Below are 25,853 nucleotides of genomic sequence, written 5' to 3'. Positions count from 1 at the left end.
CCCATTACTAACACAGGTAGTCATGACAATGTACTGAGCATCAGTATTTCAAAAGGGCTTCAACAGAAGCTAAGCTGCCTATGTCAGCATATGTCAACTGCCAGCAGAGTCTCACCTCTTACAGACAAGTATATCTGCAGCGACCTCAAGGATTTTACAAGGATCCCGACCTGCCATAAATTTAGTTCCAACCTCATGATTTAGAAAATAAAATTCTACCCTAATTATATATGTTAAATGCTTCACTGTATAGTTTAAAATTCACTTCTCATCACGCATCACACTGACTGAAAACTAAAAGCATAATTTACTTAAAGAAAATTTTAAAACTAGCATTACTGTCAGGAAAGTTAGTACTCTGTGTCAGTAGGTACTGCTTCTTCCCCTAAGAAGTATGTTAAAATGCCCTTTGTTTCAGTTATGGAACTTCTTCAGTTAGCTGATCTGACTGTGCAACACCATGAAATATATGCACCGTACAAAATGGCTGTTGCTATGGAGATTTCATATATATAATTGGAGAAGAAATAGCTGAATAAGCCTTCATTTACAAGCCAACAATACGTGCTTTGGCAGCTTCAACTCAAGGAATGAATTCTTCTATTTTTTTTTCCCCCACACCTTATAATTCCTATTTTAGTTTTGGTTTATATTCACAAAGCAAACCATTCCACTTTTTTCCTCCAGTTCTATCTGAATTTAACAGGAAAGGCTTGCAGGAAATCCAAAATGAAGACTTCCACTTGAGCTAGGAATGGTGGCCTTTCTGTACGTCTCATTACAATAGCACTAATAACTGAATGGGCTTCATTTTGTGCTTTATGCAGAGAGTTATTGGTACCCTGAGCACACATAGCAGGCTTACAACTGCAGCAGAATGAACTACTCCTCAGCTATGTCCAATTATTCTTGCCTACAGATTGATGCCCTGCAGTGTCTAGGACTGATCTGATAAGTTTGGGATGAAGGAAGATCTACCTTTTAAAAGTAGCCTAGCAGTTATTTCTCACAAAAGAGATAGAATAGGTAAGTTGAAGTTAAATGGACTTATTTAATTAGCTCCAGCCTACTTGTCTGGGGGGCAGGAGAGAGAGAAGGCTGTGCACTCTTAGTTTTTGCCATAGCAGTTGTGCAGACCAACCAGAACCATCAGCTACACTCATACTTTCAAGAGCTTCAATTTAAAAAACAAACAAACAGACAGTTCAATCCCCCATATGCACTTCGTCCTTTCAGAAAACATCAAACACAAACCCTAAGTAATCTCAAGATAAAACAACATTACTTGCACTGGCTTCACAAGTTTCCTGACAACCCCTACACCTTAGGCCACATTGAGCTCTGCTTCTCCCCAATAAGCAGCTTTCTCTACCAGTACAGCCGATAATTGCAGCACTGCTGGGCCAGGAGATAAACTTCAGCTCAACAATTATAAAATCCCATAAAATCCAGTGTAGCTTGCAAACCCTCCAACAATTAGCATGGCAAGTTACTCAGCCCCTAACGTAACCTTCAGATAGTCAGATAATAGGGTAAAATTAGTGATCAGCCACGTGGTGAAGCTTGATGGTTATGTGTTCAATCGTGTTTTAACACTGCTTGTGAATTTCCTTAAGAACTTATCACAAAAATTAATGCAGTACCTAAACACACAACAAATTCATGGCACAACTGCTTGGCCTTCATTTTCTCCATACATAAATGTTTTTTAAAAATACCAAGGAATGACATGGCCTTACTCGCACAAAGCACATAAAGGCTGAGATCACCTTCATGTGCTTACAAACACTTAAACCTGAAAAGAATTCAGTCTCACTGAAGCACAGAATTCAGTGGGGCTTCCTGAACAATTGGGCCACCTCCACAGTTTTTTCTGTGATATTTCAATTTGAGCTATTTAATTGCTTAATATAGAGGGAAAAAAAGCCTCCCTCTGTCTCTCAGTGGTGTAAGTGATGATTCTAGAATTGATACCTCAATTTAGATCAAGCAGTGAAATGCACAGTGAGCAATAATAAGAATGTAGAAGAGACACTGAAGGCCTTCACATGGATTTTCCTATAAAGGACTCTAACCAAGTGAATTTAGCATTTGCTCTGGTGACATATCTGACCATAAAGCCTGAAGTCCTCATTAAATAAATAGCAATGTAGCAAGATGGCTGCAATCCGTGAGAGATGCTAGCAATGATTAAGAATATAATCAACCACAGCCGCTGAGATCAAATCATCCCATGAGTTGCAGGAAACTGGATTAGTTATGGAATAAAATGTAGGGTCATAACAAAGGGACAGGGAATATGCCCAGGGAAAACTTGGCTTCAGGGAGACCTCTTGCATTTCAAGACTTCTCAGACACAGAAAATGTTTCCTCAAAATGGAATAACACACTTCTGTTTTTTAAGTATCTTGAGAGCTGCATATATTCGATGTAGATACAACAGCATCAACGTGCTGAGAACTGCATTAGTGCCTACTGCATTCTCTCTGAATAAATAATAAAAGGAACTCATGCTTCCCATCCTACCACCAAGGAAACTGTTGATGTGTACAGGAAAAACAGTGGAATCAAGTATTACTAATGTAAATAAACTGTGATTTGAATAAGAAGTATGCATAAGATACTCTGCACCGGTTCCTTGAGTGGTTTCATCCAGTTTTCATGGAAGATCCACAGCACCCAATTGGGTTTGCCCATGTTTAAGAGTACTACAACTACACTGTGAGTACAGCAGAGATGCACAGCACGGTTCTCCACTGCATTCTCTAGGCAGATATGCTCAAAAAAGGGCTATGAAAAAATAAGAACTTAAAACTTGTGAAATGCAAATTCTCAACATTGTTTCAGGCAGAAAAAAGTTAATATTTTCTTATTTCTCTGTAAATAAGAAAAACAAATGCCCTAAACTTACACTATTATGAAATCTCCTTCTACAAATATTCCATTTTTTTCATATGAGTTGTACTTGTTTTTCTAACTCATCCATTCCAGGGGTGCTGAGGGACACAAAAAAAATTTGCAGGAAAAAAAAAATAAATGAAAACATATGCTCCCCAACTGGAATTCCTCTCTGCAGCCAGAGGCTGTTCCCTTTGCTCTTTCCCCTGGGCTCTATGCAGCAGAAACTGGCAGACAGGTGCTGAGCTGGCATTTCTGATTTAGTCCCTCTACCTAAAGATTTGCATTTTGAAATATGCACAGCAAAACCGATACCAACTACAACTACCAAGAAAAAAATATTATCTTGAATTCAAATGACAAAGTAATTTCCAGAGAAGGAAAATTCTAATGGCACAGAAGACAGATTCAAAGGAATGCAGTTACAGATCTATTTCCAGGCTCCTATTTCAAGTCCCAACTTCAGATGTTAAGTACTCTGCTTTATTTTAACAATTCAGACAGTCCTGCTGGCTTCAAATGCGACTGCTTTTGCATTAAATCCCTGGATGAATAAGGCCCTTAATCTGCATATATTAAGCAAATTACATTCTATATTGGGGAACTCTGAGGACATGAACAATTATCTATTATGGCAATATTTAAGTTATTGTCAACAAAACAGATAGCTTAATACATGTGTGAAACACAGAGCTTCACAACTCATGCAAGTGCAGTACAGAAATATGTTTCTGTAGCAACAGAATTAATTTTAGCAGATTTTATAATATCACGAAATAAGGATTTCTGAAAGATTATTCATCAGTGGAAGCATGATGTCTATTTTATCTGATTTTCCTGCAGATCTGTCACTGTTATTTGCTTTAATAGTTTCACAGCATTCTACATCACTGAATAAAATTAATTTTCATGAACTGTCACAAAGAATATTTTAACTATTTTGTAATCTGAAATGTTTTCAAAAAGTCCCCTGTAGTGTGCAGACAGTAAAGGTGAAAATATTTCTTTTAAATAATATTTTTAGGATACAATTGGACAGTTATCTGAGTGAATGCAGCAATTCCAGGGCCTTAAATTGTTAATGTGAAAGTCTACACATTTCACCCATGTGTGGCAGGGGGCAAAAAAATTTAAGACAGAGACAAGGTATTTTTGCTTTTAAATCTGCTCTGTAAAATTTTCAATTGTGTTTTCTTCAGAACTGCTCCAATTACAGCAGACCTGACCATAGAACACGTGAAAACATGAGCCATGTGGTAGCTAAGCTTTATGTAGCCCCACTTATTTCAGTTCTTCAGTAAGAAACTCAGAATCTGAGGAACCAATTTTACATGAATGATAATCGAAGAAACTTAATTCCCTTAGTCCTTAAAAGCTGAAGAAATGTTATTCTAAATCAAAGGCTTGGGCTCGTCGAAACTCTCCCTGCTGTCAATTCTACAGGCACACAGAGTTCACCGAAGTCCTGTTTGAAAAACTGTCACAACCTTCTTATTATCACTGAGTTTTGGATTCTAAAGTAAGTTAACTGTTCTTATTAATAAGGTAGTAAGCATGGGACCTGGATGGACTGAAATGCCCTAACAAACCAATTTCTTAGTGCAGTAACGGTTCCCCCAAGACGCCTAGATCTGCCCTAGCCACTTCTGTTCTGAATTAATTGATGGACTGTCAAGATCCTGGTATAAGGGTGTCCTGGAAGGACACACAGCTGGGACCCAGAGCTGGGGAGAAACATCAGAAAAAGCTCCGCTTTTTCTTATCACTAGTTGTTCTACTTTGCTAGAGTTATTTGTATGTGACATTGATTACCCAAGAGGCTCATATCACTAAGTAGATCTGCACTATTTTTTTGGAAGAAGGCAGAAGTTGACCTGAGAGCTGAGGGATTTGCAGACAATTATTTTTCAGAAATTAGAATTCATTAGCTTTCCAAGAAACATATTAACCATAAAAGAGATTGTATTCATTGTGGGGAGACATAGGACACCACAGTGTTTTTCAGTGTAAGACATCTGGAGTCCCCAGATGATAGCTAACATGGTCAACTCAGTAACTCCCACTGACCTAGGGGGATTCCTATACTCTGTAATAATACTGGGATTACCTTTCACTTTTTCAACAGAATCAAGAAATAGCTTTTTTCTGAGGCAGTGTTTCTCTTTGTATCAGTGTTATTCCTCATTTTGTAATCAATACAAAATAATTACTATAAAACACCAAATGATTTATAGGTTATTTTGATGCATAATTTAGCAGCACTTTTCAAGGCAAATACAATTTACATAGAAAAAATAAGCCATTCCTCAAAATATTATTTCAAGGAATCTAAATCAAACTTTTTTTTTTTTTTAATAGGATGCAGACCTTGCTCAGCATTATCTTTCCTTAAGGACTGTTACTTAAAAAGCAGTTAAGAGGTTTGCTAAGCAAATCCACTGTATCTAAACATATCAAGGCAAAAGAATCCCCGAGGAACCCAGAGAAGGGCTGAAAGCCATCTTTAAGTACTTCATTGAACTTTTAGGATGCCAGGCCTCTGAGGTACTGCCTGCCTTATGTAGCAGGCTGGAATGCTCACACCTTTACAGGGAGAATTTAAGGCTCCTCTTTTTCTCCCATGGTTAACACTCCATGTTAGCATTCATAAAATACTGCTGGGATTACTCATGTCCCTGTCTAATACTTGTTTTCTACTCAAACCTTGCTCCAAGCCACCAGACTTGTGTGCTCCTTGTACAGGCACAATTACTGCTGCTCCTCCTCATTCCAAGCAAACCTTTTAGAAGTTGCTTTCAAAACTCCAGAGCACTTTGCTATGCAATACAATTAACTCAATCAATCCTGATTTTGGAAGAAGCTGTACTTAGTTTGCAACTATAAGACAGATTAAGAAGACAAAACAGACAGAAATGACATCCAGTAGAAGCATTCATGTTTCTACTAGTGCTACTTCAAAGTGATATTCTTTGACCTCAAGTATATGTACTTTTGAGAAGGCTGCTATAAATTTCGCCTATGTATTTTAGCAGCAAAATTTGTATGTATTCAAAGATTTTTTTCCTGCTTATACAAGCAATAAATGTAGCACTACAGTGCTAACTTACAGCTAACATCTAGGTAAGTGCATTACTGCTATAAAACAAAGTATTAAGACTTCTCAGCTTTTTCTGCTCAGCCATAAGGAAATTAAATTTTATATATTTATAAATATATATAATTATATATATATTAAAAATATAAAATTAACTAAAATCATTCATTCCTGCTCCACTTATCCCCACCCCATTCTTGTTATCTTTTAATTTTACTTTTTCCTAATAAACACCTATAATTTGCACAAAGTATAACTGGAAAATTCCAGGAGCCATTGCACAGGACTTCAAACTGGAAAATTTTTGTTTTCTGAAAAACAGAAAGCAGAAGGTGGAGTCTCCAACACAGCAGTAACTGGCACAGCACTTCTAATTGCAGTATTTTCTAGCTCATATCCATATAAGATCCTATCTGCAATGAGGACACTCAGTTTCAAAGTTACTAACTAAATAAGGCAAAAGAAGCGAGTTACAAGTACACTGCAAACTCAAGGAAAATAGATATGCAAAAAATGTGTTTTATCCTACAGTTTCCAGTAGAGCTCTAGCAATAACCTCTGCTAGAAAACAAACAAGAAAACCACCTAATAATCATTGATTCAAATACAATAGATCACACTTTTCACCTGCTCAGAAATCTTCCTCATCTGACTTTCATTTAATCATATTTGAAAATAACAAACGTTTTACGAACAGTAGGAGACAAATCGACAACCTCAAAATAAGTTGTTTGCATTGAATGACTGAAGATTACATCAACATAACTATATCATCCTGCATGTGTTTTTTGCTCGGTGTTTCTCTACTGCTACTCTACAGAAGAGAATGTACTAAATATATGAGCAAGTATTCAGAAATCTGTATTCAGAAACTTGTAGTGAAACCTTCAATTTTTTCTTGGAGCTTCAGAAGCTCTACAGCTTAGTATGCAGCCATTCTGCAGTTGGAATATTATCAATTCTGTACAAATTAATGCAGAAAAGAACCAATAATTGTTAAAAAAAAAAATCCATTAAAATGCCTGTAAGTGAACTATGGGTTGCTAAAATAATAACTGACTGCACAACAGAGTCGGTTGATGAGCTGCAAATCCATGAGGAATGAAGTGATAGCTGGAAACATGCTTCACACCTTCAGTTTCCATTACTGCTGGCCTTAAATTACCGTGTAGTTTGTTTAGGCTCATTTCTATTCCATTTGTTTAATTGAGAGAGTCAAAATAGTAGGAAAAAACCTAATGGATGTTTAAACTGTAGCATTAAGTAATTACTATGAAGGAAAACACACACAATACAAGTCAAGATGGGAAAAGCTGGTTACTTTCAGGTATGTTAATTTTTACTGAGGTTCCTTTTCATAAATGAAAGAAAACAGAACTTTACTCTAGAATGAGCTTGCAGGCTCCCAAGCAGATCTTCAGGCTACATCAAATATTTGCATGTGGTATAGAGAGGCACAAAGAATTCAAGATGTAATTCAGCTATTAAAAATGATCAACATTCAAACGTACAATAGCTTACGAAATACTGCATTCCATCAGCAAGGGTCTAAGCAAATAAAAGTTGCTGGTTTTGCAGTCTTCACTGTTAAAGGAGCTTCCATTCTGGAAGGCTGGATGTGTTTTTAAGACCCAAGAAATTCACTTTTGCTGACCCAAAACTTATAATTGAGTCTCCCCAAAAACTCAAAACATTTGTGGGAGATGGATTTTCTTGTTATGCCTGGCCTTGGAATGGGGTATTTTCCTGACATTTGTCTTCACTGCCAAGTTAATTAAAGACAGATACTCAGGTGATTTCTTGTTAACCTTACTAAAAAGGCCACACAGAAGGCAACATACAGGTCAAGGGAACTACAGTAACTATATACACCTCTTGTGAAAATTCAAGTGCTACTTCTTTCTTTATAACAAAACTGCTATCCCTATGTACTTCCCCCATTAACAGGGAGAAAGAAAATATGGTTATTGCTTTATGGAAACTTCAGGAAACAGTGGAGGACTGAAAGTATTCACCAGGTTTCTCTTTGGCAAATCACAAAAATACCTGCCAGCTGGTGTTGATAAAATGACCAGTCTTCACTACCAAACAATAGAAATGAATGGTTCTCTGGTTAATTGCTTTTGAGTGCAAGAAGAAAGATCTCAAGAGGGTTGGAAACATCACCCAAAGTAACTCAGCAGCAAAGGGAAATATACCGTACTACCATTGAAAATGACTACTGATCCTTATTTCCAAAGATATCTCCAACATCAGCCAAAGTCTATGAATTGATTTATTCCTGGTGAATCCATGGCATCATTTTCACTGATACTACATGGAAAAACGTTCTGTGTATGGCAGATTTATTTTTCCCCCTCTCAGAGCTCAGGGATGATGAAACTGCAGAAGCATGTTGAGTGTTGGTATCTCATATAAGAATATATTGCAAATCAACCTGGTTTAGAGTCAGATCTATGAGAGGTTTTTGTAAAAACATTTGTTAGCATCCACATACCAAAACAGTATATATTAAAGGGAGAGTGTGATAACAGAAAAGTCTTTCATTCCTTTACTAGTCTCATGTTCCGTTTAGTGTACATTGTAACCAGGTTCTCATCCTTGACCTGAGCTCACATTAGCTTCTGTATGTTTACTGTAACAATAATCAACACAGTCTCAGGCTAAAATTTAAATAAGTACAGATATTAATTGAAAAGTTGTGTATACTTCTGAGGCTCCTATTTAAAACATAACTAGTCTCTAGTATGCATTTGTGCTCCTCAGCACTTGAGCCACTTCAGTAGCCAAATTAAATTACTGCAGGGGAAAAAACCCTTTTCAGTTGTGTTTACCCAGCCCCTCTTCAGCCCGGTGGCTCACTGGCCCGTATTGTTATTTTTATGAGCCTGTGTGGGTGTGCAGCTATTTCTGCCAAAGGATCATGACTGGACAGTCTGTGGCCTTAAAGGCAGGCGATTAGTTACACTTCTGTCCCTTGTGTTTCTTGAGGCTAAGAAGGGAAAGGCTGGCAGGGAAAAAAATGCATTTTGGATATTGGATAAGGACTATTTTTAATTGCAACCCATTATATTGTAAACAAAAACACACCGATCCACTTTTGATTTCACAAACAAGATGGCTTGAAATTAAGTTCAGACTGTCACCGATATTCCTTGTTTCTTTCTAACATCTGTCTTGTGTTTGAATTGCAAAGGCAGTCCTGATAAAGCCAAGAATGTTATTGCAGACCCATTAAAAGCGTTAAAACAACAATACCATCTACAGATTTTTGTGTGCATGTCTTCTTCATAGCAGAAAATAAGAATTTAAAAATAAAAGCAACCTAACACAAGGAAGGGATGGTCAGTCCTTCTTCACTTCTCTACAACACCACTGGTTTTCTTTACCTGTCCCTATAATGTAGAATATTTTGAGTGTTCACATATCTTGCAGAGCATTAGAACTGTATAGTCTGCAGACACTGAAGATTAAAAGAGAAATTTCATATAACGAAGTTTATTCAGCACACATCACTTCTCCCCACTGTCAGCTGGGATTAAATCACCTGTCACAGGAAAGCATCTAGAAGCAAATATGTTCTCTGCAGACTTCTAAATTTGGAAAATCTGAATCATTCCTTCAGTACAGGTGTTTTGATTCTTAACATCACTGCTAAGATTACACACTGCTGTTCAGAGAGGGAAGTACAACAACTCTCGTCTCCTCTCCCTTGAAACAGGCTGTTCTGATCTGTTTCACACACAGAAGAGATTCTAATCTACTGCTTACCCTAGATGCCCTGTTGCTCATTCCTCATTTCATCTCCTCTAGAGTCTAAAGAGCAAAGTAGTCACTTAATAAATGATGGTCTATGGGGCTTATAAGAAATGGCTACTATAGTGGATTAGCAAAAGTATTTATTGTTTGGAGGGAATCAACAGAACAAGACTGTTCTCTGCTAAAGTGACCTTCAACCTACCCCAAGAACTGTACTCATTTTTCCCCCTCTTCTGCTGTGCACAAGTGTTATCCACCTCTAATCTATAACTAGGACATGAAATAATCCAGAAGTACTGCACCAAGGGACAGTTACTACTGCTATGACACATCTTCAATGCCAATACTACCAAACATTTATCTGCAAGCTTGTTCTTATCCATGGCTTGTAAGTCTCCACAGCAATACCCCAACTTGCGCACACACAGTTCCACTGGTGTCAGATCAAGGAGGAGTGATGCAAAGGCAACAACTTGCTACCACCCACAGGTACACTGACACCCCAGCCATTCCCCAGGCAACGGCCATCTGAAAAGACAAAACCTTCATTCACTTCTTCCTCTGTCCCAGCATGATGTTACAGAGTACAGAATACCCCTTTGAGCTACTCCAGTCTGCTTTCCCAGTTGTCTTCCCACCATATTTGCTTACTCTCTGACTACACACTGCAGAAGTAGAGGGAGAAACGTTGATCTTGCACAAGCACTTCTGAATAATAAACAAAACGCTGGTGTCTTATCAACAGCTTCAGCCACAAATCCAAACCACAGAACCACATGAGCTGTAAATGGAAAAAGTTAACTGTTCCACTCAAGTCCAGAACAGTTGGGCTGCACACCTTTTATAGACATCATTTCTTCTATTCTAGGAAAGTATAGATATGAAAAACTTTTTCAATAAACCAAAGATGCATTTAAAAGCTTAAGAGCAAGGGGAGTTTATCTTCTCCAGGGACATAAAGCCAGATGCAGTCAGAAAGCAGAGCCCTCAGCAGCACATCTTACAAAGTAGGAATATGAAGCATGAAAAGAACAGTAATTACAATTGGATGAATTAATGTAGATTGGTTTCCTGCAGATCTTGTGAAAAAGAGAATAAAGAAAGGCAGGCTGCCGCAGGCTGCCCTCAACATTGAGAGCCAGGAAAGCTTTTGCAAAAACAGTTTTCTTATATGTAAAGGCATTTATGGCATCAACAAAAGGAACGGAGAGAAAGTTTAACAGGCAATCCCAGCATCCAGACCTCATCTTAACAGCCAGTCTTAGCAATAGGAATTAGACTAGAGGGCATATTTTTTTTTTCCTAGTATAAAATTTCTGAAAATAATTAACCACAACGTTGGCGATTTACTGTAAACAAATAAATACAGTGTCTTGATTTGACCTCAAGCAAGGATCCTGAATGCGATTTTCCACACTCGTCCTCAATTATCTGCTCTGCACAGCACAAAGAGGCAGGGATGCTACAGGAAATCCTGAAGAAAGATTTGAGCTCTAGTCAAGTAGATCACAAAGCTAATGAGAGTCCACCACTGAACTATAGCCCAGCACCTCTGAAATCCATTTTTGTTACAGTTACTTAAATATATATATTAATAGCAATTTAACTTAGTTTGAACATTTAATTTTTTATAAAGTTCTTTGCTAATGTTCCACCATTTATTCTCCTTCTTTTGTAGCTTTAAAGAGTCCATTTAACCTTCAGGTGTTTTTCTGAATATAGAGAACCACCATATCAGTGCTCTATGCTCACCAGTGACACTGGTGTCTTTCTTTAGGCAACAATAAACTGAAACCTATAGCTCAACACAGACCTACTAGCAGCCTATTCCAGATATAAATGAGCAGCCTGGAAATAGAAGAAACCAACATCTTTTCCTTCTTCTGAAAGGCACAGACCGACACTTATTTGTACTGCCGCATATTGTTCACTTTTTCCAATTTCCAGCAGTGGGAATAGCATGTCAGCAGGGCTCCATGGGCTGTGCTGACCATTCTGTTGCAACTGATCTGTCAAAACATTTATTTCTTCAACATGCTGACTCTCAAACATACTGAAATTTCTGCAGAAGCTCCAAGAAGAGCTACTTGCAGAAGCTACTGAAAAGAGTTTTCCTCCTCCTTAGGCAAGCATGGGAATGAATACAAAAATGATTGATAGAAATAGCACAAGGCTTATTTTAATTCCATCTCCAATACAGCAGGATATTTCTGATTTTAAGAAGTATTTTATGTGCCTATTTTTTAAAAAATACCCAAGTAAAAAGTAGTTACTTAAAAATAAGTAGAAAAATTACTTAAAAATAAGATAGAAAAAGCCACAACATAACCAACACATACACACAGAAGGTTATCAAGCTGCAATTAGATTTATAGAACTTCAGACTTTGAGATTATTTCTGCAATTTTCCCTCACATGATGCTGTCTCTTGCAACTAAGTGCACCTTAGTAACTCCATGTCTCTACTTGAATAGAATGGAGGTAAATAAGTGTAAGAGCTTCTTCATATCACTCATTAACTGTATTTATCAGATGTTTTTATGAACCTATTTCTGCTAGCACAACATTCTAACCATTTATAAGTGGGACACTGACCTTTTTTCTTCTGAGAACTAATCCATATAGCCAAGGGCAATTACAGTGGTTTGTGCTCAACACTGATGAAAAACCTACACAGCAAATAAAAGCTAGATTTATTATTTCATTGCTCTCTCCGAAGAACCAGGAATCAGTCCAATCACTGGGCAAAGTTCTGCTGCTCTGAGTTAAGAATTTGTATTTTTACCAACAGGAATGCTATGCAGTAATGACTGTGAAATTTAGCTATAGTCATTATCTACTTTTGTCTCTCTCACTGTCAATACTGCCAAATCCTAAACTTTTTGTTAAGATCATTACACCATGTTGCAGTAGATAAATCTGCAACTTGTTGAGATAGATGAAATTTGGAAGTTATCAGCACCTTTATAAAAAGCAGCTTTTTTACTCTTCACTAATTTCTTTGAAGTTTAGAAAGATTTAGAAGGTCTCAAATGTTTGCAGTTACCTTGTCATGGATTTGGACATGACAAATGGTGGCTGTTTTTCTTCAAATTCCAGAAAGGGACACTGGACTCACAGGGTGTGTTTTATAAATATACACATTTGAGGTTGAATATCATATCTACCTGTCATTTTCTTTTTTATTATTTTTATTCTACTGAAATCCTACTGAAAAGAGAAATGTCTTTTTAATTTAGACTTGACATTACAGGTTAATATTCCCATCACTTGATGGAGCACAGACAAAAGCTGTTTGAAAACATATCAGAGGAGGCTGCAGTCTAGACAAGAAGATAGCATGGGCAATGAAACATGACCCCAAGGAATCCAGCAATGCATTCAATACCATTTGGAAATGACAAAGCACTTTCAGATGTCTTGATATGTACAAAGTGTTCCTATTGCACTGGAAATACAGAGTGTAATATGCCACTGGTATTTTATGTTGGTGCTAATATATGTCATTTTCATTTGATCTAAACATTTAACGATACCACAATTCATCTCATGAATTTCTGTTGCCCTTATAGAACAAATAGAATCAAGGCATAGAATATCTCCTCTTTTTACACAGTACAGTAGTGAAAAAGAAATAATGGTTATAACAAAGATAATATTTGATGTGAAAGGAGAAGTTTAAACTGTGCTAGGCCACTCTTCCCCGATTTACATATATACACAGTAACAACATGCTTCTTGCCTTTCTGGATCTACTTTCAATTTCTGATGAACATGAAAAGAAGTAACAAGGACCGATATATTTGATAGGAATATTAAATTACATGCTTCAGCCTTATGCCAGTCTCTAATGATTAAAGACATAATATGCAACAGATGGGAAAAGATCTTATCTTTCAGCAGAACAAATTTTATTCTGAAAGATACTGTACGCTCTTACTTTTAAATTCTTATTTTCTGCTATGAAGAAGGGGGTGGAGGGGAAGGAATGGCAGATAGGGCTGAGAACTCTGTTTTCATCAATTGTGGCTGTGCATTCCTATGATGAATTGGCAGGTGGTGAGAATGTGTTAGAGACACAAAAAGAGATACAGAGACTAGAATAAAGGCAGACAGAGAAAGACAAAGATAATGTCAACTCCATTTTTTTTAAAAAGAAGCTTTACATTACAGATTACATTGGGATACTTGTTAGTGTAAGCTTCTACTCTGCAGTTGCTGGTAAAAAAATCAAGCATGCTGCAGGCAGTCACAGCCTCAGCACTAAATTCAGTGACACCTGTATACCGCAGATGCTTGCGCCAGCATTAACAGACAAGTTTTCTATCAGCCAAAATTCAGAGCTCGAAATTTCTTCCACAACTTGACTTTCATACTCTGCATTTATTCCATACATACTGAAAAAAGAAAATAATAACCTGCCATTGTTTTAAATTAATCGTATTAAGTTTATATTAGAAAAATGATTATCTCTCATTTTTTAATCAGGCCAGAAGCAAGCATTTCTACAGTAAATTTCCCCTCTGTCTTCTACTCTTACACAGTTTGCAAATGAGCTGAGTGTAGAAGTGTTTAAAGTAATTTGCGTAAGATGATTAGGATAGGCAAAATATTCAACAGCACTATGAAAATAAATGCAGTAAGTCTTCTGGACAGCTCTCACTCAGCAGCATCCTGTACGACCCCAGTAACATCTACCAGGATCCCCAACAGTGCAATTAAAATCTATTCCAAATTTTAAAACCTTTTTTATTTATGGTATGTTTCATTACATTTATTTATGACGTATTTCACCTGTAGCATAAACCAGGAAAATACTTATTCAACAAGAAAACAATATCTTACTAAAACTAAGTGATCCAAACATTATAAAAGCCAAATACTGTTTTGTTAATTTCCATTCTGTAGCAATAAGAGAAAGGCTTCCTAGAAGTGAAAGGAGATTTTTAGAAGATTTTAAGATTCTCAGTTGACAAGAAAAATTGAACAGAAATATCATCCAGTACAGTAATTATCCCCAAAATACTTTTGAAAGACAGCATTGAGCACTTTCGCAGTGCCCAAGGAGACTCAATTATGGGCTTTTGGAACTGCCAGGTCAAAAGAGTATTGTTATCCTCAGCAATTACTAGAGGCAATGATTTAATCCCCTTAATAAAATTCTTAATGTACAAAAACGCCCCGCCAAAGGAATTATCATACGTTAATGTGATTAAAGTCAAATTTTTCACTGTTATTTACTATAATAAATTAAACGTTAAGACATAGGGAAAAAAATCCTCATGTAACAAGCTAATTTCAAGGAAATTTAAGATCTTAACAGAAATTCTTAAGCTTATTAATATCTAAAACTAACTTGGCAACTCAGAAAAAAAAAAATCACTAATTCAAGACCCCTACCCCCACCACAAAGGCATGAGATACTTTCCTTTAAATGAGAAAAACTGATAATGATTTAATTATTTTGGAGCTCAGTAGCCATTCCTGTACTCTATATACATTCACATTAAGCTCTTTGAAAAATGTTATACTACTCTTCAAACTACAAAGAAGCAAAGAATGTAAAGGCCCGTGCCTTGTTAAAAAACTAGATTGAAATTTTATAGAAGAATTACGCGTTGCTGCACAGATATTCTTTCCCCTTCAGTTTCAAAAAGGTAATCTGTGTCCATTTAAGATTCTCAAAGCGTGCCCTTTCAGGGATGTAGCAGTGCTGATTTGTGATGGGCTGTGTTATGTGGTGAGGTAGCAGCTTACCTTACTGATATTCCAGGACAGTCTACAAGATCTCACTGAAGACAGTACAAAAATCAGTTATAACATACTAAATGTGAGCAGTGAGATGGACAGACAGATAGGTTCAGGCAACGTACAAAATGCTTAAAGTCCTACTTGAAAGAAAAGTCCTTATAAGAAAAGATGAGCAGAGATGGAAGCTCTGATTTTTTTTTACTATCCTACTAGTGGTTTCATCTCTCCTATCATTACCAATTTACCTTCAAAGAAAACTGGCAAAACCTCTGGAATGTATTAGTTCAATGCATTTGCCTTACCACCAATACCAATTAGCATTTCACCATTATCACCTACTTCTTATGATCTTCTTTTACTGTCACTCCAAACAACGAACTTCATAACTGAAGAAACTCTCAGACTTTCAAGTCTGAAGTGAAATGAAAAATGAATACTATTCAATAAAGCCAAGATGGATTACGTGGACAGAGTACAAGGGGGCTTCTGAAAACTCAAAAAGCTTAATTGCTAAGTCAGTTTTTATATTCCCTGCAATGGTGACGCATAGAAAAGAAACAATCTGACCTGGCATTTAAAGACAAGTTTCCCTGCACCGAGGTCCTTTTGTCCCAGAAAGGAAGATTAGACCTAGATAATTAACTGTGCAATTTGCTGCAGCTACTAGGAGGAATGACAGTGCACTGAAACTACCATTTGCAGATACTTCATCACCTTGAGACAAGAGCTGCACTTGTTTATAGGTGGCTCATCCCCAGAAGATTTCTCACTAGTGATGAGGAGATAATTGAAACTATTTGTCAGCATGTCCTAAATAAACGAGTTTCTTACATTTTAAAGACTTCAATATCATACAAGCTATGCTTAATGAAATAAATGAGATGATAACACTAACAACCACTGCTGGAAAATCATGACTTCTGCAGAAGAATTAGAGATGTTCTCACAAAAAGAAGTTATTTACAAGCTGGAACTCAACTTCTGATGGCCCAGAGCACAGCAGAGAGCAGCAGTTCAAAGCAGCCCCACACTTCCAGCACCACCGTGCTGCAGCCAAAGGCACTCAGCCTATTTCTGCTGAAAGCAATTCAAGCGGTCACCAGCTATACACCTCTTCAGCTCTAATATACCAGGAGCCACTTGGCTGAAGGTGTAATTGGTAATACAGCCAGCACTGAAATAGTAACTACGCTGTTAACAGTCACTGACATCCTTACCTACTGAAACAGATGAGCTAAACCCTGCAGACATGGAGGGAAGAACATTTAGTGTCACACTGAAGAGCAGATTAGCTGCTACACTGAGTGAAAAGACTGCTGGCCCCAAGCTCCAAGCTATTGCTGCTCGTCCTCTGCTTGCTCCAATAGATCAAAATCCATTGAACTAAATGCACTTGAGAAGGTTGCACTTGAGACACTGCTTGTCTTGCACTCTTCCTAGTGAACTCCAAGCACAAGAACCCGCACATCCAGAGAAAAGAAACTAGCTAAGGAGGAAGGCAGGCTCACTCCAAAGGGCTCAGTGATTATGCAGATAAGTCACATTTATTTCCCTTTGTACTTCACACTTCAGACATAAACGAGAGCCGTTACTGAGCACTCCTGTCAAAATACTCTCCCTAACTCTTTATTTCCATCTTCTGTATCTATTTCCAGTGTGCATTAAAATAAATCGGGTTCATTGGCAACAACTTCTCTGATCACTAATGCTATTTTCACATCTGAAAATAGTTCAAGTTTATTTATAGCATTGTTTTGTCTACCAAACTGCTGATGCCTACCAACATCGCAGAATGACAATCAACAACCAGGCCTAGATTATTTTCAGCCATAGAGAACAAAATTTGACAAGACTGATGATAAATCAGGATGACTATGCAAGAAAGCCTCTGGAATGTACTGGCATTTCAATTTTATTAAGGAATAATAAACAGCCTTGAGGAATAATATATTTTCATGTGACAGCTGTGCTGTGGAAGGGAGGGGGGGACTACTTTGATAATAAGAGCTGTCTTCACACCAACTTGCTTCATATCTTTTTTAGACCTTGTACTTCTATGGCTGAAATGGAACAGACATGGAAAGTTCCGTTGCCACCCCAGCCTAAAGGCAACAGTTAGGCCTGTCCTGTATATTCTGTGCATCCACCACAAGAAAGAAATGGTTATTTGTTGGGATACTAAACTGTGTCAAGAATTCAGTGGCTGCATTTATAAATCATTTATGGAAATAAATAGTACTATCATTTTCTGTGGAAAGTACTTTTCAGCCTGTTTTTTTAAATCCTTATTATTTTCCTTTCTAATAGCTCAGTTTCAACACAGAAATTCAGTTTTTTTGTGCCATGGCTAGTACCAGAGAGCATTTTTCCAATTATATCAGGAAACACTGGATGATTAATTACTGACTCGGTTTGCAGAAGTTCATAAATATATCCAGAAAACCAGATCTCATTTCAAGAAATGATTTTTTTTCACCTAGACAGAATTCCCTTTACTACTGCCACTGCACAATTTAGGTTGAAAATAAAACACAACGAAATTCAACAGTTTAGTTCATTTTAAAAGTCTGAGCAAGTCAAATACTGGAGGTGTCCCAGAGTGTAAGAACAGAGGGAAGATGCTCATCTTGGAGCCCCCAGAAGAAACTGTTTAGATCAGTCATACCATCTCCAGTCAGAACAGCTTACCAAGTGCCCCATCATGTGAGTACAGCATCATGGCACTGCTCTCCAGTTCTGTGTCATCCTATAGAATTAATCTAGCAACCAAGGAAGTAGCTTACAGACACTATTTACAACTTGTAACACCATGACAGATATAAGCAGAGGTCTGGGTTAGGTGAACAGGGTCTGACTCTATCAGGCCAGATGTGTGAACAATGACCCACAAAAGGATACTGAATGCTGTTGAGTCTATGATGCATGTATTTTTCCTTCAAATTAACAATTACACATTTCTACACATCTACATATCAATGGTGAATCCTTTGCTGCTAAAATAGCCTTGAATATATGTATAACATTAAGCAAAGGAAGATTAAATACATTTTGAAGTGAGTGGTAACAAAACAGTTCACCAACTTAACAAATGAGAAACGCTCATATCAGCAAGAAATCCTTTAATAAGTCTAGACAAGATTAAGCATTAAATCAGGGATGAAAGGGAATGGCAATGCTTATCTACATCTTAAAATGGAGGTGCTAACTTCAACCTACCACACTCAAATAGGGCAGTGTAACAGAAAGGGGATCCATAGATTTGTTATTCATCAAGACCTTTCATAAACTTGAATCTTTTATGACTAAAATCTGCTATAAACTCATTTTTCAATTCACTGCTTCTGAAGGAGCAGAGAAACTTCCATGAAAATACTATTTTTAATATGCTTTTATGAAATGCTTATCAAGGTCAAGCAATAGAATTTCAAGAGTGAAATATAGTATTCATTATAACACATTTCATTTTATGCTGGTCAGAAACATTATTTTGAAGAAAATCTACCCCACATGTGCATGTTGCATGGAAGTTTCAATTAGTTGGTTTTCTTTTTCCTGCTTAGACTGGATGTCTGGAAACATCTGACATTTCCCTCTGGCCACTTCCATCCAGCACTCCCATGCTTGCTGCCATTCCTTCTTATCTGCCACTTACAAATGGAAGCTGACAAGATGGGAGCATGCAGCCATCCAGACACATTGACAAGGACCTGGCTTAAGGTCCCCTATCTTCCTGATCACAGAAAGCCTAAAACCTTGCCATCACTTTATGCACTCTCTGACCTTGCTGCAAGCAATACATCTCACAGAGAGGGGAAGGTTTTCATCCCACAGCTGGCTGAAAACAAAGTTACTGAAAGAATAGTCAGAAGGAGACACAGGTGAAAAGCAATTAAAACAAGCAAACTTTCTGCACCTGGAAGTTAAACCCTAAGACCAAACTTGTTCAGGCAGCCAGTAGGAAACATTTCATTGCTTTTGTGCCTAGCTCACACACACACAAAGGAAAAAGACAATAAATAGACAAATGCACACATATACTCATTACTCTTGTATTAGCAAAGCTTTTATGATCAGTCAGAGCGTGGGACTATCCACAACAGAAATTTTTGTGCACTTTTAGCCATGAACCAATGCCTAGCTCACAGCACAGGTGCAATGTGCTCACCACATCTCCCTTAACGATTCAAGAACTTCCAGCTGCCCTGCACTTGCTGCAATCATATGTGTCAGCAATCACAGTGGCTGCCTTTCCTGTGAAGTTACTACTGGGGGAAGGATCTCACAGCCAGGCTTTGAATGGAGGCTCAGCCCTTTCTGGCTGTTCTGAGACTGGTTGCTGCCAATGACCTGTGTCGTGATCTCAAGTTTTTCCAAGAAGAGTTAAAACAGTTTATTCCTTTGCACCATCTCCAGACCATTCCTGACCTTGTGGCTATCCACCATACGCTCCTTCACTGCTTTTGTTTTGTTTGTTTAGAGATTCTCCCTCACAGGAAAGTCCTGGATTATTTAGTTGATCCTCACGTAGAGGCCATTCCACAAATTTGATTATCATCTTCCATTTTGTTGTGCACTTTCTCCAATTATAACCTTTTACAGTCAGAGTTCAAAATGCAGACAAAGCTTGGATTTATATGGTGGGGGAAAAAAAAGAGGTTTTCTGTGCCTATCTCAGGAGTCCCAGCATTCAGTTTCATTTTGAGCACAGCCAGGAGGTGGGAATTTTTTCATTGAATTTTCACAGCCTGAAGAACTTGTTCCTGAGGTTCCCATCAAAGGAATCCTGTGGATTGTTACCCAAAAGAAGCAGTGGGTTCGTTTAGCTTCTTGCAGTGACTTTATTGTCACTAAACACAGCCTTTCCTGCCAGGATCCTTTGCTGGCCCTCAGATTTTATAGCATGCTTGCAGTGCCTGATGTGCTTGAAGGTTTGTTTTTGTCTTGGATTCCTTGCTTCCTTAAAATGTTTTGGATTTATTTTTTTGCTACATTTTTCAGTGGAGGAGACAATAAAAAGATGGTGCTATGGGACAGTGTTCCTCCAGCACTGAATTCCCTCAAGCCATGTGCACCATGCAACCTGTTCCTCACAATGCAACATTTAAGGCTTAAACTGTAAACTATCTACCCACATGTATTACTTGCATACAGGCAGCCACCTGCTCCAGACCCCAGCGTGTCAGTGCAGGTACACACACCTAACATCAGGGTGCTGCACCAACCATACTCTGCACCTTCCTTCCCATCCCCCTCCTCCCCCCATTTATCATCCCTCTTTTGTTTAAAAAACGCTGCAGCTAATGTTCTCCTTTACTGAATGCTTTACAAAAAGTAGTTATATTTTTCATGTATAATGCATTCACTTAATTATCTACTATACAAAACACAGCCCTGCAAATGCACAGGAGAGATCTTGTCAAAGTAATAAATAATTGTCCCTAGCTCAAGAAATGATTGATGGACCCTTACTTTCATTTGTTTCCTGGCTCCTTCCTTAGTGGACTTTCTACAATAAAAATCAGATATTGTTTTCTCAATAGTCACAAAACGCTGAATGCACAAATGCTCTCTAGCTCCATGCTTCAGCCCCTGCTGCTCCTCAGAATGCTGTGCTATGCCTGTGGCAGAGCTACTGCATGCAATGCATTAATCACTGGGGAAACACAGTGCCAAGAATTAAGTAAAAGCTTTACTAACATTTGTGCTATTAAAGACCAGGAAATTAAAATCGAGCTTCAACAATCTTGTTAAAATAATAATTGTCCTAGGAGAGCTCAGTACTCTGTCTGACAGCACATCAATTCGAAACGTGCAGGTATGCACAAAGCACCTGAAGCTGGGGCTTGGTAGTAGCTCAGCAATGTTACCAGGTCAGTTTAGGCCTCCTTGCTTTGCAAAAAGCTGCACACATGCACTGAGAGCTCCCCAGAAGCTCAACCACCAGAAGAGGTACAAAAGATGCCAGTGGGGAAGAGTTACCATCCCATTTTTTCCAAATGTATTTTTTGAGCTCCATAATTTTTCACCAGCTGCTTTATAACATATCACATCTTTTTTCCCCCACAGACATTGCTACTGTTTTTTGTTTGTTTGTTTTTTACATTTAGTTTGTGATGTAATTGGAAAACACAGAGAGCTCAACTGCGTTTACCCACACTGTAACAATCCTTTATTCAGCCCTTAACTGAATAATGAGTTATGAATAATGAATTATGAGTTTCCATCTCATAATATAACATCCTCAACATAGAAAATCAAACGAACTGCGAGGGGAAATGGTTTCTAACCAAAAAAAGGGAGATTTAGATTTGATAAGTAGGAAGGCTTTTATTTTAAAGGTGGGAATGCAGTGGCACATATTACCTAAAGAAGTAGTGGAAGCCCTGTCCCTAGAGATGGGGCCAGACTGGACCAGGCTCTAAACACCTAACAAACTTTTAGACATTCCAGCTCAGTGTATGGGAGTTAGAGTAACTGATCCTTCCAACTCAAATATGTCTATGATTTCATGACCATTTATCAATGGATAAACAGGTAGATTTAATAGCAAGCTACTACTGACTTTAAGAATAAAATATTCTACACAAATACATGTAAATAAAATAATCCACAATTAAGGAAGACTGGCTATAGTTGAACAGAAAAGTATAGGTTGACAAGAACCATACAGAAATTAGCTCTTTTTTAGCAGAAATCCACAATATGTTTTTCACTTTTTGGACCCATAGATTCATAGCACAGAACAACTTCATATTTTATAATTCCCCTTACACTTTCCCTCCAATCTTGAAACTAAAAATAAGGAGGAAATAAATTTGGAACCATAAAACTTTCATCTTCTGTCTGAGTTCACATAAAGGAGAATAAAGAATCAATGACACTTCATCACTAGAAAACCAGCAAAGGGAGAACAAAGGCTACTTCAAATTTCCTCATTCAGTGCCCTGACCTGGTGTGGAATAGTTACAGCCCAGGCACACAGAGTCCAGAGATAATTCCTAAAATGCCACATTTACAGATATTATATCCACAGCAGTAAGCACCAAGTTGTTGCCTTTGGTATGTCTATAAAATTGGCCAAAACTCCAGATGCTGCCTGAAAACCTCTCCATTTCTCTGCTCGTTTCAACCCCAACATTTTGAAGGTAATCTAATAACCCACTCATTGAAATTCGAAGAGTTTTGACTCATAATCTCATTGCTTAAATACAATCAAAAAGCACGTTGTGATGATGTTGTTTGTTTTTGCAAAGCTAAAGCATTTCAGTCCCATAACATAGTATACACTAAAAGAAGACAACAGAATTTTTTGTTTAGTCTGGTAGAAATACAAAAGCAGGGCTGACACAGCAATCTCAAAAACACAGAAGCACACAACAGCTTTAAGATGGACTCCATTTAAGCACACTCATTAGGTTGCACATCTCTGTACCCTTACACCCCCAACTTGATCCATTCCTATGGCAGCAAGACTTCCTGGTTGATTCTTACTTATAAACTCAGTATCTGGAAAACAGCAGCCCTTTAATCTCTATACAACATGATGGAAAGCACAACAAAACAGCAGAGCAGCAAGGTCCCAGGCCACAGCAAGCGAGGATCCACTCAGACATAACAGCAAACAGAGAAATAAGATAAAGAAATCGCTTACCTTTGAAAGGACTGTAAGGACCTCAGATACACAGGAATCTCCAGATGAAATACCCTTGTTTCCACTGCCAACCCTTAAATGAGGTCTGGGAAGGGGTGGATCCTGGCTCCACCCCTTCCAATCACTCAGGTGCATTGCTTGCACCTGAGCTCCCCTGGGTTGGCCCTGCCTTCCCACCAGGTGCTCAATCACTGCTTCAGGCCATGATTCAGCATTTCAGCTACACCCTAAAAAGATCCTCAGACTTTCTTTTCAACATTTTCCACGTGCTTTGTGTCAGAGCTACGTAGCACAGTGCACATCCCTTTGCTCTCCAACAGTGCTGAGGTGCAGCACTCTAGAACTGACTCACATCATAAAACCTCCACCCCTCTGCCACAGCCCCATTTTGTTTGTGATGTTCATTGCTGAGGCTGACTGTCACAGGCCATTCCCTGGGCTCCCCTTCCTGCTGTGTCCTACTGTTGCCACTTCTCTTCACAGGATTACTTTCATTTGACAAGCTACTTCAAACACTTCCTCTCTTCCAGTTAGTTTGTGTTTCTCAGAAACACACAGAAAGTCCTAATATTCTTGTCTGAGTATCACTAAGACCTACAGTTTGTACATGAAAACAGGTACATTCATAAGCACAAGGAAAATTTGCGCTTTGGTAGTAGGCCCATAGCACCCTTACTTTCTCTTTGTATCAGTTCTGCCTCTGATGGAGGCATCTTATGCCATAATTCCTTGTCCAGCCCTTGACAGAGTGTGCAAGGCAATCTGAGATAGGGAGCAGCACTGAGAAAGGCCATTATTTATTTGTAAATGTCAGAGTTTCCCTCCCAGCAGGGCTGGAGTCTTGGCTTGTAAATGGGAAAGATACTGAACAATATGGAGATAAGTACTAATACTTCATTTTTTGATTTTGAGACTCAGTAAAGTAGGAAGCCCATGAAAGCATCGCACAATCATGCCTGATAATAATGGTGAACAATGTCATATGTTACATATAGTAGCACCCGTTCAATTTCAGATTGCCTGACTGTGGAGAGCATGAGTTTGCCATGATAAAAATTTGAGATTGCTTATATGGGGTTGATGTTGCACATTCCTTCCTCCCTGGAAAGGGAGGTTCATGGCTATACAGACATAATACAAACCATGTTGCAGAGAATATGAGACCTTCTGGGGCAGGAGGAAGAGTGGAGAGTGAATCTGCCTATTTCTGGAAATCCTAAAGACAGAGAAACTACCCCGCAACTCCTCTGCAGACCCATAACTCTCTTTTCCAACAGAAATGCTTGGATGTGGTGTTGAGGAATATGATTTCGCCAGGAAGTATTGGCAATGGTTGGACTAAATGATCTTCTAGGTCTTTTCCAACCTTGATAATTCTGAGATTCTGTGATGAGACAAAAAACAATAGAAACTTAATTTGGTTGGGATTTTTCTAAGGATATGCTTTCTTGTGTGTACATTTTCATAGTTGCATACGACACGGCAAGGTAGTATCTTGCAAAGCTGTCTATAGCATTTTCCAATATGGATGTAATCCACACAAGCCTCCACTCACTGCTCATCCACACACTGGTGCAGAGCCTATAGTGCACAGACCCTGACATGTCTGTGAGCTAACAGCAAAAGGAATAAATAATAAAGAATAAATAAAGCATATGAGTTTTCAAAGAGTCTTTCATCCTAGCTGGGATAAGATCCCCTTCACCTTCTGAGATTTCTACCCTTGGTATGGTCATTAGAACTTTGAAGCTTCTTTTAATTAAATCAGCTAGAAAATGGCCTGAGGTCTTCTGATTCTCTCCAGTGAATAAAATACAGAGCCTGTTCTAAAGCGTTTCCACAAAACATGTAGAAATTTGGGTAAGCTAATTATTTCAAGTGGAAAAAAAGCACCAAACAGAAAAGCTGTGTTTCCTCAGTTTTCAGAAGAAAAGTAACTACTTTCGAAATTATTTAGGTTCTTCCGCAAAATGTATGTAACTTCAAAACTGTTTTTGTGTCATTAAAATAGAAGTTATTTTCCTCATCCTACCCTTCCCTGCCAAATTTTCTTTTTCATTTCTTAGTATGGTCATCAGCAGAAGTTTATGAGCATGCACAGCATTCTTGTTTATGACTGATTAAATATTACATCAACTTCTGGCCATAATAAATGGTGTGCTCAGAATAGTTTCTTCTCATTTTCTTACAAAACAAACTGTTTTCTCTCCTTACTGTTTCTTCCTTGATGATTCTAAGAATGTCAAATATCGTTTCCATTTCCTGGTTGAAATGTTTACAGAGCTGGCCATGAGCAGTAGGTGAAGTCTTCGCTAACAGGGGTGAGAATCAGTGGAAGTCTGCAGCAAAGGCAATTTTGCGAGACACTTTGTAGCTTGAGTTCCCTACATGATATCCCAAACATTCTACCATTTTAGGGCTGTGATTCTGTCAGGCAGATTTCATCTGATCATATTATGCCGATTTATTCCATGTTCCTCATAGTTCTTTATACACAAACCCATAAAAACCTATGACTGTTGCAGCTTATTCTCCTGAAATCTGTGTCAACAGACTGCATCAACAATATGCCTGAGAAATCTATTGCTGAAACCAAGCTTTATTTAGGCTGAAAAAACAAACCAATTCAAAGCTCTGAAGATCCCAGCTGGCAAAGTGCTCAGAAACATCTCACATTCTGTTACCCATTCTTGCATGTTG

The sequence above is a fragment of the Coturnix japonica genome, chromosome 9 (genome assembly GCF_001577835.2).
Source record: "Coturnix japonica isolate 7356 chromosome 9, Coturnix japonica 2.1, whole genome shotgun sequence".
NCBI lineage: Eukaryota > Metazoa > Chordata > Aves > Galliformes > Phasianidae > Coturnix > Coturnix japonica.
The sequence above is the reverse complement of the archived record's forward strand: the minus strand, read 5'-3'. Positions refer to the sequence as shown.